This window comes from Coregonus lavaretus (genome assembly GCF_964263955.1).
Source record: "Coregonus lavaretus genome assembly, contig: HAP1_SCAFFOLD_367, whole genome shotgun sequence".
NCBI lineage: Eukaryota > Metazoa > Chordata > Actinopteri > Salmoniformes > Salmonidae > Coregonus > Coregonus lavaretus.
In genome coordinates this window covers 296,754-311,318 of record NW_028157359.1, presented here as the reverse complement: position 1 = coordinate 311,318, position 14,565 = coordinate 296,754, and the positions used below count along the sequence as shown (strand labels likewise).

At 48.5% G+C, this 14,565-nt stretch overlaps 1 long non-coding RNA gene across 1 annotated transcript; it reads left to right on the top strand.

Moving 5' to 3' along the window:
- The first annotated feature begins 2,900 nt into the window (after nt 1–2,900).
- LOC311125504 lies at nt 2,901–9,915 on the top strand. Its single transcript, XR_014612881.1, has 3 exons — nt 2,901–2,982; nt 7,481–7,563; nt 9,883–9,915. It is a non-coding gene; the product is annotated as an uncharacterized lncRNA (long non-coding RNA).
- Nucleotides 9,916–14,565: the final 4,650 nt, after the last annotated feature.

Genomic DNA, 14,565 nt, shown 5'->3' with positions numbered 1-14,565 from the left:
GAAGGCTCTGGCTGATCCTGTCTGGCAGAAGGCTCTGGCTGATCCTGTCTGGCAGAAGGCTCTGGCTGATCCTGTCTGGCAGAAGGCTCTGGCTGATCCTGTCTGGCAGAAGGCTCTGGCTGATCCTGTCTGGCAGAAGGCTCTGGCTGATCCTGTCTGGCAGAAGGCTCTGGCTGATCCTGTCTGGCAGAAGGCTCTGGCTGATCCTGTCTGGCGGAAGGCTCTGGCTGATCCTGTCTGGCGGAAGGCTCTGGCTGATCCTGTCTGGCGGAAGGCTCTGGCTGATCCTGTCTGGCGGAAGGCTCTGGCTGATCCTGTCTGGCGGAAGGCTCTGGCTGCTCCTGTCTGGCAGAGAGCTCTAGCGGCTCCGGTCTGGCGGACGGCTCTGAAGGCTCATGGCAGACGGGCGGCTTTGCAGGCTCAGTACAGACGGGCAGTTCCTGCGGCGCTTGGCAGACGGACAGTTCAGACGGCGTTGGGCAGACGGGCAGTTCAGGCGCCGTTGGGCAGACGGGCAGTTCAGACGGCGTTGGGCAGACGGACAGTTCAGGCCCCGTTGGGCAGACGGACAGTTCAGACGGCGTTGGGCAGACGGCAGACTCTGGCCGTCTGAGGCGCATCGTAGGCCTGGTGCGTGGTGCCGGAACAGGAGGTACCGGGCTGAGGACACGCATCTCAGGGCTAGTGCGGGGAGAAGCAACAGGGCATGCTGGACCCTGGGGACGCACCGTAGGCCTGATGCGTGGTGCCGGAACTGGAGGTACCGGGCTGAGGACACGCATCTCAGGTCTAGTGCGGGGAGTCGGAACAGGGCATGCTGGACCCTGGGGACTCCCATAACGCCTAGTGCGGGGAGCCGGAACAGGGCATGCTGGACCCTGGGGACTCACCTCACGCCTAGTGCGGAGAGCAGGAACAGGCCGGGCTGGGCTGGCGACGCGCACCGTATCCCTGGTGCGAGTGGCCGGAACAGGCCGGGCCGGGCTGGCGAAGCGCACCGTATCCCTGGTGCGTGGAGTAGGAACAGGCCGGGCTGAGCTGGCGACGCGCACCGTATCCCTGGTGCGTGGAGTAGGAACAGGCCGAACCGGGCTGGCGACGCGCACCGTACACTTAGTGCGAGGGACCGGAACAGGCCGGGCTGGGCTGGCGACGCGCACCGTACACTTAGTGCGAGGGGCCGGAACAGGCCGTACCGTACGGGGAACACACACTACTGGCTTCAACCGAGGATCAGGAACGGGCCGGACCGGACTGGCAACACACATCCGTCCTTCACGCCGTGCCACACACACTTCCCTCCTTCTACTCGCCAATAGCCCCCTTGACCTGGTAGCCTCCTGAATCCGTCCCTTCTCTGCCTCCGTCAGCCCCCTTAACCTGGCAGCCTTCTGACTCTGCCTTGTGGCAGCCTCCTGCTGCTCAGTCGCCCAAGCCATGTGCCCCCCCCCAAAAATTTCTTGGGGTTGCCTCTCGTCCTTCCGACGTTGGCTCTGCCGACGCCGTTGCTCCTCTCTCCGTCGCCTCTCCTCTGTCTCGCTCCATGGACAGCGATCCATGCCATCCAGGATTTCTTCCCACGTCCAGGACCCTTTACCGTCCAAAAGCTCTTCCCATGTCCAGACCCTCGGCTCCTGGACACGCTGCTTGGTCCTTTGATGGTGGGTTTTTCTGTCACGATCGTCGAAAGGAGGAGACCAAAGCGCAGCGTGTTGAGCGAACATCGTAGACTTTATTAATAAGAAACCACGATCAAAAACAACAAACCAAATAGGACGAAAGTGAAGTCCAATACTGATATAGACTAACAGCAACAAGGAAACAAAAACCCACAAAACCAAGGTGAAACCACACAGTATAAATATGGCTCCCAATCAGAGATAACGAGCCGACAGCTGATACTCGTTACCTCCGATTGGGAGTCATATGACTAATCAACATAAAACCCAAACATAGAAATGAAACAACCAGATCCCACATCGAAATACACCCAAAAGAAAATGACAACCCTGGCTCACAACTAAGAGTCCCGGAGCCAGAACGTCACAAACATGCCTCCCTTGGAGAGGAGAAACACTGTAAACCAATGGTAGGACAGCAGCATTTAGATTTTCTTCTGTTGAAAAAAATATATATATATTATTTGTCTTGGTCTTATAATCAATGTATTTTGACAGGTTTTGCTTGCTTAACTTCTTCAAAAAAATGAAACCACTCAAACCTTTTATGTGATTGCTTGTTCAAACCCCCGTTTTTGTCTCTTTTTTAAAATAATTTTAACTGGAAATATGTACAATACATATGCTATGTTCGTCAAATCAGGATCAGGAGGTTCACAGGTTTTTTCGTGTCCTTTTTTTCTTTAAAAGGATGAAACTAGCATGTACATATGAAATAGTGACTGAATCGAAACTCCCATGAATTCTTTCAGTATCTGAAGATTGCTGTATATTTTATGAGTAATAAAATAAAGAAATGAGTTATGTTATTTAATAATGAACTATGGGTTATCTGTTTTATGTGACAACCGCAGTATCAATTTCTAGGTGACAGTGGTGCTAATCCCAAAAGAAAGGCTACATACAACAAGGAACAAGAAGTCTATTGGCAAAGTGATGAATATTGCATGTACCTTGGCCTAACGGTGTGGGTTATGTATTTTATTTTTCATGGCGTCCTCAACATTACAGTTTTAAGGGCAACAATAGCCTAAATTTGTTTACAACTCGCAGGATTTCCATACATGAGCTTTCAACAACACAGAGTGTTGCATCAGCACGAGATCGAAAGTGCGTCAAATCTGTACAGGTCATTGTTACGTCATCACTGATAAACGTTGAAACTGATGAAAAACCGCTGGAGCAGTTCAGTCTAAACCTCCCTAGTGCTGGAGGATTGCGTTTGTTTTCGCTCTGGATGCGCGTTCATTTTGGCAAGGAAATGTGCTGATTTTGCAAGGAGATGGAGAATAAAGAGTTCAAGGTAGGCATGTTATTTATTTTTAAATCTTCAATTATATTAATTACTGTGGATTAAATATTGTTTAACAAATGAAATAATGTGCTATTCATGCTGTAATATCAAACTAGAAAGTCTATGGCCGGGGAGTCATGAGAGTTGGCTAAAGGTACAGTAGGGTCAAATGGGGGTCAAAGGTTATGACAGCACCTTCATAATTTCGTCCAAAATGGCACCCTATTCCCTATGTAGGCTAGTGTACTACTTTTGACCAGGAGCCATAGAAGGGTTGGCTGACGTCACGAAAACGATGCCCGCGCATCGATGGCCCGAAGTCGTGTATCTTGTTATGATTCTGAACCTCAGCTAACAACAAGCTGCCATGTGGGGAATCGTAGCTCTGTGGCATGTTTCAGCTTGTTGTATGGTGTTATTGATACCATGTCTTGTTTTGAGGTGTTTTGACTGATATCATGTCTATGCAATGACTCAAATTCGCTACCTAGCTAACCAACAACAACTGTAACAATGTATTTGAGACGAGTTCATTGTTCAAATGTATTTATGTTTGCATTAAACATTTAGAGACTAAATATAGTTTACATGTTGTCAACAGTCTAAGTCAAACCCTGTCTATTTTGCCCCATAGTTGCATGCCAGTTTTGTTGCTTAACAACCAACCCCTCTATAGAGTCCCACAGTGGAGGTGTGATAATACCCAAAAAACCTAGCGGTCAAACAGGGACATGGTTCCAATCGTTTTTCCACCATTCATTTTTCCCATAGCCGATTTTAGAAACACATAAAATAAGGGCTGTATTTCGTGTAGGCTTACCCTGGCGTGACGTTTTTGTAACCATGTAAATCTCTCTCGGACAAGTTGACTTTTATCAGTATATTTACATTTTACATTTATATCATTTAGCAGACGCTCTTATCCAGAGCGACTTACAATGGTGCATTCAACAATTGGTGTATTCAACTTATGATAGCCAGTGGGACAACCACTTATTTTTCTTCTTTTTTTTTATGGGGGGGAGGGGGGGGGTAGAAGGATTACTTCATACTATTCCAGGTATTCCTTAAAGAGGTAGGGTTTCAAGTGTCTCCGGAAGGTGGTCAGTGACTCCGCTGTCCTGGCGTCGTGGGGGAGCTTGTTCCACCATTGGGGTGCCAGAGCCTGAAGGTAAGGAGGTGCCGTTCCTCTCACAGCTCCGTAGGCAAGCACCATGGTCTTGTAGTAGATGCGAGCCTCAACTGAGCGGGGTGACATGAGAGAACTTGGGAAGGTCGAACACCAGACGGGCTGCGGCGTTCTGGATAAGTTGTAGGGGTTTAATGGCACAGGCAGGGAGCCCAGCCAACAGCGAGTTGCAGTAATCCAGACGGGAGATGACATGTGCCTGGATTAGGAACTGTGCCGCTTTCTGTGTAAGGTAGAGTCGTACTCTGCAAATGTTGTAGAGCATGAACCTGCAGGATCGGGTCACCGTTTTGATGTTAGCAGAGAATGACAGGGTGTTGTCCAGGGTCACGCCAAGGCTCTTTGCACTCTGGGAGGAGGACACAATGGAGTTGTCAACCGTGATGGCGAGATCATGGAACGGGCAGTCCTTCCCAGGGATGAAGAGCAGCTCCGTCTTGCAGAGGTTCAGCTTGAGGTGGTGATCCGACATCCACACTGATATGTCTGCCAGACATGCAGAGATGCGATTCGCCACCTGGTTATCAGAAGGGGGAAAGGAGAAAATTAATTGTGTGTCGTCTGCGTAGCAATGATAGGAGAGACCATGTGAGGATATGACAGAGCCAAGTGACTTGGTGTATAGAGAGAATAGGAGAGGGCCTAGAACTGAGCCCTGGGGGACACCAGTGGTGAGAGCACATGGTGCGGAGACAGATTCTCGCCACGCTACCTGGTAGGAGCGACCTGTCAGGTAGGACGCAATCCAAGAGTGAGCAGCGCCGGAGATGCCCAACTCGGAGAGGGTGGAGAGGAGGATCTGATGGTTCACAATATCAAAGGCAGCGGATAGGTCTAGAAGGATAAGAGCAGAGGAGAGAGAGTTAGCTTTAGCAGTGCGGAGAGCCTCCATGACACAGAGAAGAGCAGTCTCAGTTGAATGACCAGTCTTGAAACCTGACTGGTTTGGATCAAGAAGGTCATTCTGAGAGTGATAGCAGGAGAGTTGGCTAGAGACGGCACGCTCAAGAGATTTGGAGAGAAAAGAAAGAAGGGATACTTACTTGTCTGTAGTTGTTGACATCGGAGGGATCGAGTGTAGGTTTTTTGAGGAGGGGTGCAACTCTCGCTCTCTTGAAGACGGAAGGGACATGGCCAGCGGTCAAGGATGAGTTGATGTGGGAGGTGAGGTGAGGTGAGGTAAGGGAGAAGGTCTCCGGAAATGGTCTGGAGAAGAGAGGACGGGATAGGGTCAAGCAGGCAGGTTGTTGGGCGGCCGGCCGTCACAAGTCGCAAGATTTCATCTGGAGAGAGAGGGGAGAAAAAAGTCAAAGCATAGGGTAGGGCAGTGTGAGCAGGACCAGCGGTGTCATTTCACTTAATAAATGAGGATCGGATGTCGTCAACCTTCTTTTCAAAATGGTTGACGAAGTCATCCACAGAGAGGGAGGAGGGTGGGGGAGGAGGATTCAGCAGGGAGGAGAAGGTGGCAAAGAGCTTCCTAGGGTTAGAGGCATAGGCTTGAAATTTAGAGTGGTAGAAAGTGGCTTTAGCAGCGGAAACAGAGGAAGAGAATGTAGAGAGGAGGGAGTGAAAAGATGACAGGTCCGCAGGGAGTCTAGTTTTCCTCCATTTCCGCTCGGCTTCCCGGAGCCCTCTTCTGTGAGCTCGCAATGAGTCGTCAAGCCACGGAGCAGGAGGGGAGGACCGAGCCGGCCGGGAGGATAGGGGACATAGAGAGTCAAAAGATGCAGAAAGGGAGGAGAGGAGGGTTGAGGAGGCAGAATCAGGAGATCGGAGGGAGAATGATTTAGCAGAGGGAAGAGATGATAGGATGGAAGAGGAGAGAGTAGCGGGAGAGAGAGAGCGAAGGTTGTGATGGCACATTACCATCTGAGTAGGGGCAGAGTGAGTAGTGTTGGAGGAGAGCGAGAGAGAAAAGGATACAAAGTAGTGGTCGGAGACTTGGAGGGGAGTTGCAGTGAGATTAGTAGAAGAACAGCATCTAGTAAAGATGAGGTCAAGCGTATTGCCTGCCTTGTGAGTAGGGGGGGACGGTGAGAGGGTGAGGTCAAAAGAGGAAAGGAGTGGAAAGAAGGAGGCAGAGAGAAATGAGTCAAAGGCAGAGACGTAGGGAGGTTAAAGTCACCCAGAACTGTGAGGGGTGAGCCATCCTCAGGAAAGGAACTTATCAAGGCGTCAAGCTCATTGATGAACTCTCCAAGGGAACCTGGAGGGCGATAAATGACAAGGATGTTAAGCTTGAATGGGCTAGTGATGTGACAGCATGGAATTCAAATGAGGAGATAGACAGATGGGTCAGGGGAAAAAGAGAGAATGTCCACTTTGGAGAGATGAGGATTCCTGTGCCACCGCCGCGCCGACCAGATGCTCTCGGGGTATGCGAGAACACATGGTTAGACGAGGAAAGAGCAGTAGGAGTAGCAGTGTTTTCTGTGGTAATCCATGTTTCCGTCAGCGCCAAGAAGTCGAGGGACTGGAGGGTAGCATAGGCTGAGATTAACTCTGCCTTGTTGGCTGCAGAACGGCAGTTCCAGAGGCTGCCAGACCACTAGGTTTTATGGGTATTATGACTCATACTGTGGGACTCTATAGGGCTCCAGCCAAAAGAAGTGCACTATATTGGAACTAGGGTGCTATTTCGGACACAAGCATAGATATGATGCATTATTATGTGACCATAGAAATAGAATCACTAGAAAGGATAGAGCCTCTGACCTTGGCAATTTGACTGGTAAACTGAACTGCACACCTGATATGATGTTCTGGTGATTCTATTTCTCTGAATATGATGCATTATGATGTGACAATGAGAGTTGGGTTAATGGTGCTCTCAAGGCAACTGGGAACTCGAAAAAAATAACTAGGTCAAATCATGACGTCCGTGATCTTCAGGTCGGAAAGTCGGAGCTCTAGAAAGATGCCAGAGTTTCCGACTTGGAATTCCTTTTTACATTTTGTGGTGGTAATTTTATCCCCTTTTTCTCCCCAATTTTTCGTGATATCCAATTGGTAGTTACGATCTTGTTACGATCTTGTCTCATCGCTGCAACTCCCCAGCGGGCTCGGGAGAGGTGAAGGTTGAGTCAGGCGTCCTCCAAAACATGACCCGCCAAGCCGCGCTGCTTCCGACTTGGAATTCCGAGTTGGATGACTGTTCAAAACGATTTTTCCCAGTCGGAGCTTGTTTTTTTTTCCTATTTCCCAGTTGTCTTGAACGCACTGAAGTCGGAAGTCAGAGATTTCCCAGTTGTTTTGAACACGGCAAAAGGCGACACAGTAGGTGACATCTAAACATGACTTTGTGCTGTCTTTCAGAGGTCAGAGGTCAATGGAAATGACCTCACCCTCATAGACCTGGATGACCCCATCAATGAAGCTGATGTTATGAAGGAAGTCAGGTAAGTGATTTACACTAATGACACATTTGTGACTGGTTACAGGATCACATAGGCCTACAGATACAGATTCAGTAGTAGGTCAAAGGTCACCGCCTATGGAGAGGTAGGCCCAGAGCCATGTATTTAGAGAGTTGGGACATTGAGATATAAACTCAGCAAAAAAAGAAACGTCCTCTCACTGTCAACTGCGTTTATTTTCAGCAAACTTAACGTGTAAATAACGCATCTCCTGAGTGGCGCAGTGTTCTAAGGCACTGCATCGCAGTGCTAGCTGTGCCACTAGAGATCCTGGTTCGAATCCAGGCTCTGTCGTAGCCGGCCGCGACCGGGAGACCCATGGGGCGGCGCACAATTGGCACAGCGTCGTCCAGGGTAGGGGAGGGAATGGCCGGCAGGGATGTAGCTCAGTTGGTAGAGCATGGCGTTTGCAACGCCAGGGTTGTGGGTTCGATACCCACGGGGGGGCAGTATGAAAAAAAAAAATATATATATATAAAAAAAGAATTAAAATAAAATAAACAAATAAAAGAATGTATGCACTCACTAACTGTAAGTCGTTCTGGATAAGAGCGTCTGCTAAATGACTAAAATGTAAAAATGTAATGTAAATATTTGTATGAACATAACAAGATTCAACAACTGAGACATAAACTGAGATGTTACCCCCTCGTCCACCAAGGCACCTGCAAGTTCCCAGACATTTCTGGGGGGAATGGCTAAATCCTAGCCCTCACCCTCCGATCCAACAGATCCAGGCTCTTCATGGCAGAACACTGACATTCCTGTCTTGCAGGAAATCACGCACAGAACGAGCAGTATGGCTGGTGGCATTGTCATGCTGGAGGGTCATGTCAGGATGAGCCTGCAGGAAGGGTACCACATGAGGGAGGAGGATGTCTTCCCTGTAACGCACAGCGTTGAAATTTCCTGCAATGACAACAAGCGTAGTCCGATGATGCTGTGACACACCGCCCAAGACCATGACGGACCATCCACCTCCAAATCGATCCCGCTCCAGAGTACAGGCCTTGGTGTATCGCTCATTCCTTCGACGATAAACACGAATCCGACCATCACCCCTGGTGAGACAAAACCGCGACTCGTCAGTGAAGAGCACTTTTTTGCCAGTCCTGTCTGGTCGAGCGACGGTGTGTTTGTGCCCATAGGCGACGGTGTTGCCGGTGATGTCTGGTGAGGACTTGCCTTACAACAGGCCTACAAGCCCTCAGTCCAGCCTCTCTCAGCCTATTACGGACAGTCTGAGCACTGATGGAGGGATTGTGCGTTCCTGGTGTAACTCGGGCAGTTGTTGTTTCCATCCTGTACCTGTCCCGCAGGATGTTCCGATCCTGTGCCGATGTTGTTACACGTGGTCTGCCACTGCGAGGATGATCAGCTGTCCGTCCTGTCTCCCTGTAGCTCTGTCTTAGGCGTCTCACAGTACGGACATTGCAATTTATTGCCCTGGCCACATCTGCAGTCCTCATGCCTCCTTGCAGCATGCCTAAGGCACGTTCACGCAGATGAGCAGGGACCCTGGGCATTTTTCTTTTGGTGTTTTTCAGAGTCAGTAGAAAGGCCTCTTTAGGGTCCTAAGTTTTCATAACTACCGTCTGTAAGCTGTTAGTGTCTTAATGACCGTTGCACAGGTGCATGTTCATTAAGTGTTTATGGTTCATTGAACAACATTTTACATTTTAGTCATTTAGCAGACACTCTTATCCAGAGCGACTTACAGTTAGTGAGTGCATACATTTTCATACTGGCCCCCCGTGGGAAACAAACCCACAACCCTGGCGTTGCAAGCGCCATGCTCTACCAACTGAGCTACAGGGGACTAGCATGGGAAACAGTGTTTAAACCCTTTACAATGAAGATCTGTGAAGATATTTGGATTTTTACGAATTATCTTTGAAAGATCCTGAAAAAGGGACGTTTTCTTTTTTTGCTGAGTTTATGTATACATTACATGACACAGTAGATATCCATATGACAGCTGGCTCCCCATGGGCAATGTTGACATTTTAAACAATGCTATGTAACTGAACATCTATAATTAGAATTTACTTATAATGAAAGGATAAATGAAAGGCTCCAAGGCGCTAACATGGAGTCCTTTTAAAAGTTGGCAGAATTCTCTAAATATTTGGCTCTGGATAGGCCGAGTCATCTCAAGAGTATTGGAGCCATAGAATTTGAGTGATTCTATTCTAATTCTAGAATGATTCATTCTAATTCTGTGATTCTAATTCTATAATTACACATCCTCACACTCACATTATGGCAGTGACCTAAGAGATATTCCTTTTCTCTATCTAGATCCCATAAAGATCACAGAGAGGCTGAGAGACTGACCAAGTTGGACGAGGCTGTTCTAGACACAGATACCCCAACTCAGTCACAGGAGGTTGAAGAAGAGAGTGAGTTGGACGAGGCTGTTGCCATCCCATCTCAGTCGCAGGAGGTTGAAGGAGAGAGTGAGTTGGACGAGGCTGTTGCCATCCCATCTGAGTCGCAGGAGGTTGAAGGAGAGAGTGAGATGGACGAGGCTGTTGCCATCCCATCTCAGTCGCAGGAGGTTGAAGGAGAGAGTGAGTTGGACGAGGCTGTTGCCATCCCATCTCAGTCGCAGGAGGTTGAAGGAGAGAGTGAGTTGGACGAGGCTGTTGCCATCCCATCTCAGTCGCAGGAGGTTGAGGGAAAGAGTGAGTTGGACGAGGCTGTTGCCATCCCATCTCGGTCGCAGGAGGTTGAAGGAGAGAGTGAGTTGGACGAGGCTGTTGCCATCCCATCTCGGTCGCAGGAGGTTGAAGGAGAGAGTGATTTGGACGAGGCTGTTGCCATCCCATCTCAGTCGCAGGAGGTTGAAGGAGAGAGTGAGTTGGACGAGGCTGTTGCCATCCCATCTCAGTCGCAGGAGGTTGAAGGAGAGAGTGAGTTGGACGAGGCTGTTGCCATCCCATCTCAGTCGCAGGAGGTTGAAGGAGAGAGTGAGTTGGACGAGGCTGTTGCCATCCCATCTCAGTCGCAGGAGGTTGAAGGAGAGAGTGATTTGGACGAGGCTGTTGCCATCCCATCTCAGTCACAGGAGGTTGAAGGAGAGAGTGAGTTGGACGAGGCTGTTGCCATCCCATCTCAGTCACAGGAGGTATGATGTATTTTTCTATTACATGGATGACATTTCATTGAGATATTTTGTGTTTTAATGACGCAAAATTGAATTCCAGCCTAACTCTGCTTTCTGTTGTCGCCATCAGGCTGCAGTGGTGACCTTCACTACCGTGACACACAAGGATGAAACTTCCCAGACCAGTCTCACCCTCAGCAGGGGAAAGAGAAGCTACCCAGACCTACACACCTTTGTGCAGGACATGAAGGACGAGTAAGTTGCTCTTTGGCTTCCCCATGCATCCCCTAGATATGTTCCCTATCTCAATTGCATACTCCTCGTGTCCTCTCTTCTCAAAACCCATTGGATGAGAAAGCCAGAGGTCCCGCCCTTCTGACCTTCTCATCCAATGGGTTTTGAGAAGGAGGTGAGGAGATTGAGAGTCTCCCATAGTCTCGGGCCAATACAAAGGACTCAACGGACCAAATAACCAATCAGGGATGTCTGGGTGTGGCCTAGTTCCATAGAGGTCCATCCTTAACGTAGTCTAAGATAATAGAGGTAATGTCCATCCATAACGTAATCAAAGATAATAGAGGTAATGTCCATCCATAACGTAATCTAAAATAATAGAGGTAATGTCCATCCATAACGTAATCTAAAATAATAGAGGTAATGTCCATCCATAACGTAGTCTAAGATAATAGAGGTAATGTCCATCCATAACGTAATCTAAGATAATAGAGGTAATGTCCATCCATAACGTAATCTAAAATAATAGAGGTAATGTCCATCCATAACGTAATCTAAAATAATAGAGGTAATGTCCATCCATAACGTAATCTAAAATAATAGAGGTCATGTCCATCCATAACGTAGTCTAAGATAATAGAGGTAATGTCATGTAGTTCATTGTGTACTTGCATTTATTTACTTTTCAGCCATTGGAATCTGCTGAGTGAGAATATGCGTGCCGGGGTGAGTTATAGTCACCTCTAAAGTAGTTAATGTTGGTAAAATGGACCAAACATTCATTTGTGGAAATCCTGCAGGACCTTTAATCCTGAACCACTGCTTTAATTGACTAGCTTGAGTAAATGGTTCTAAGTTTTATATCAGTGCAGCCCCTTTAACAAACTAACTCTGGATGGTCTTTTAACATTGCAGATGAGCAGACATGAGTTTAGTGCCAAGTGCATGGATATTGTAGCATGGGTGATGGAGTCTACATCCACTGTGGTTGTTCCCGCCCTTGACCTCACCATGCAGATAGAGCTCTCTGATTCGCCAAGCTCTTCTGGATCAGGAAGTAATGAGGCAGGAGAGGTGACCTCTCTTGGCCGCAGCGTCAGATTCAGCTGTAGTGGAGGACCCAGCAGGTGCACCAGCGCCAGAACCGCCTGCAGCACACGCACTCCCACGCCTTTCCCCTCCTCTCACAGGTACCTAGCCCTATCCCCTCCTCTCACAGGTACCTACCCCTCTCCCCTCCTCTCACAGGTACCTAGCCCTATCCATGCCTCTCACAGGTACCTACCCCTCTCCCCTCCTCTCACAGGTACCTAGCCCTATCCATGCCTCTCACAGGTACCTACCCCTATCCCCTCCTCTCACAGGTACCTAGCCCTATCCATGCCTCTCACAGGTACCTAGCCCTATCCCCTCCTCTCACAGGTACCTAGCCCTATCCTCTCCTCTCACAGGTACCTAGCCCTATCCCCTCCTCTCACAGATACCTAGCTCTATCCCCTCCTCTTTTTGCAGGTCTTTCCTGTTATAGGTACAAATATCCATTCCAGATCCACTTAGTGAGAAATACTACTTAGATACTACACAACCACTCTAAAAAGTTTACTCTAAATGTTAATGTTTGGACTGAGTGTGGTTTGAGATGGTTCACAATGCTTCCTTTGAATAACAATAACAAGGTTGAGTTTGTGTCCCAAATTCTTGGATCATATTTTTTTATTTTGTTACCATGTATTATTAATTTCTATTGTGCATTCTGCAGGTGTTTGACCTCTTTGCTGAGTGAGGACAATGAGCGATATGTCTCCTCACCTGAGGGTGGCGATAGAGAGATGAGACACAGACCACACTCAGCACCACTGAGATCTGTGTTTGGCATCTCTGAGGACTCTACATGGTCCAGAGCGGCCAGTCGCAGGGCGACATCGTACCGCCGCCCAAACGGAGTAGACAGGAGAAATACAGACCTAGCAAAATGTCAACGGACGGCAAGTTTATGATGGGTATTGTCGAGTTGGTTATAAACCTTCTCAACTCCAGATGGGCTGAGCTAATGCGAAGTGTCAGTCAGGGAACTCTAGTTCTGCTGACTGGAAGTATCTCAGCAAGTCAACAGTTTGCCCAAGAGATGCTAAGCATGGCGACTTCTAAGATGTATTCCCATGCCATAGAGCATATTGCGCTCGGCCACAAGTCTCCCCTTGAGTTAGAGAGGGAGCTTGAGGCCATCTTGGGTCCTCTGGCTGGACAGGTCATAGTCATCATCATAGATAGCATCATCAAGGCTAAAACCAACGGAGGAAATGAGGGGAGAGCGACCAGCCCCTTGACCTATTTTCTAACTGCCATTTCGGCAGAAATACAAAGCCTAGTGGTTCACAGATCGGCTAGCAGACCATCCACCAGACTGTCCAACAACGACCCACTGCTGAACATTTCCAAGTCGAAGGTCTTAAGATCAGTTCTGCTCAAAATGGCAGAGCTCTTTGGCCAAGGTCCAAGTGAAACCTGTCTAGTTCCACTAGTCCAGAGTCAGTCCAACAACTCCATTTGCGACTGGACTGTGAATGCAGGCACCATTCATCCAAGTACATTTCTGTCCGACAACAGAATGATAGAAGTGTCATCCGATGTTGTGGATCTTGTACTTGAGGTTTTTTGGATAACAGGATTTTTGGATAACAGGAACCCGTCAAGGCCACAGAGTGCCTGCTCCCACAACTCAGCTAGTGGAGCAATAGATATGAGAGCTCTTGCTGGGGACTTGGTCAGACAGGTGTCTGTCAAACTCAGCCCGTTTGTCTCTGAGAGTCAACTCTCCACCATGTCCATGACAGATCTGTCATCATCTTTTTCTGACTCCACCTTGAAGCAGTTGTGTTCTCGCTCTGTTGTTGCTCTGGTAACTGCCTGTCAAGCAATCAAAACAGAGCTCGAGAACCAGAGACCTACCAACCTGGCAGCCAGAGACCTACTATCGTCTCTGGTAGAGACCATTGAGGACATGGATATCTCTGACATCCTCCGGGGCCCGTCGGCCATTTTGGAGGTGGCTGCTGTGATAAAGCACCCAGAGATGTCCACCTCGACAATATACAGATCTCTGCTTCTCGACTCATCTCTCGCCTCCTCTAAGATGGTCACTGAGAGCATTATCTTCAACAACCCATGCCCATCAGAGGAGAATGTGAGTATTCAGAAGGAGCTCCCTGCTGATAAAGTTGACATCCTCCATGGTCAACCAGTGGAGGAGTATATTGTCAAAGCTGAGCAATGCATCACTCAGGTCATTCAGGATGCAGCTGTGACATATACTGCTGCGCTGGATAAAACCGACACTTGTGGGAAACTGTCGGAAATCCTATCTGTCCATGTTTCCTCAGAGAATATTGAGGAGGCATCCTCTGATCTCTTTGGTGGAATTATTTCCGACCTGCTTGAGGTATATGAGGTCAATAAGGCCTCCAAGCGTACGAAATCAGGTCGCAAAATGTTCTGGGTGGAAGTGAGTTCAGGTTCCCAGAAGATTTATACCAAAACCCTGGACAAACTAAGGAAGCTGTTCACCTCCCACCATCTCACTGAGGGAAAAAATACTCCTGTGCAAATCGAGCTTTCTGCAACTGGACTACTTGTAACTGAGG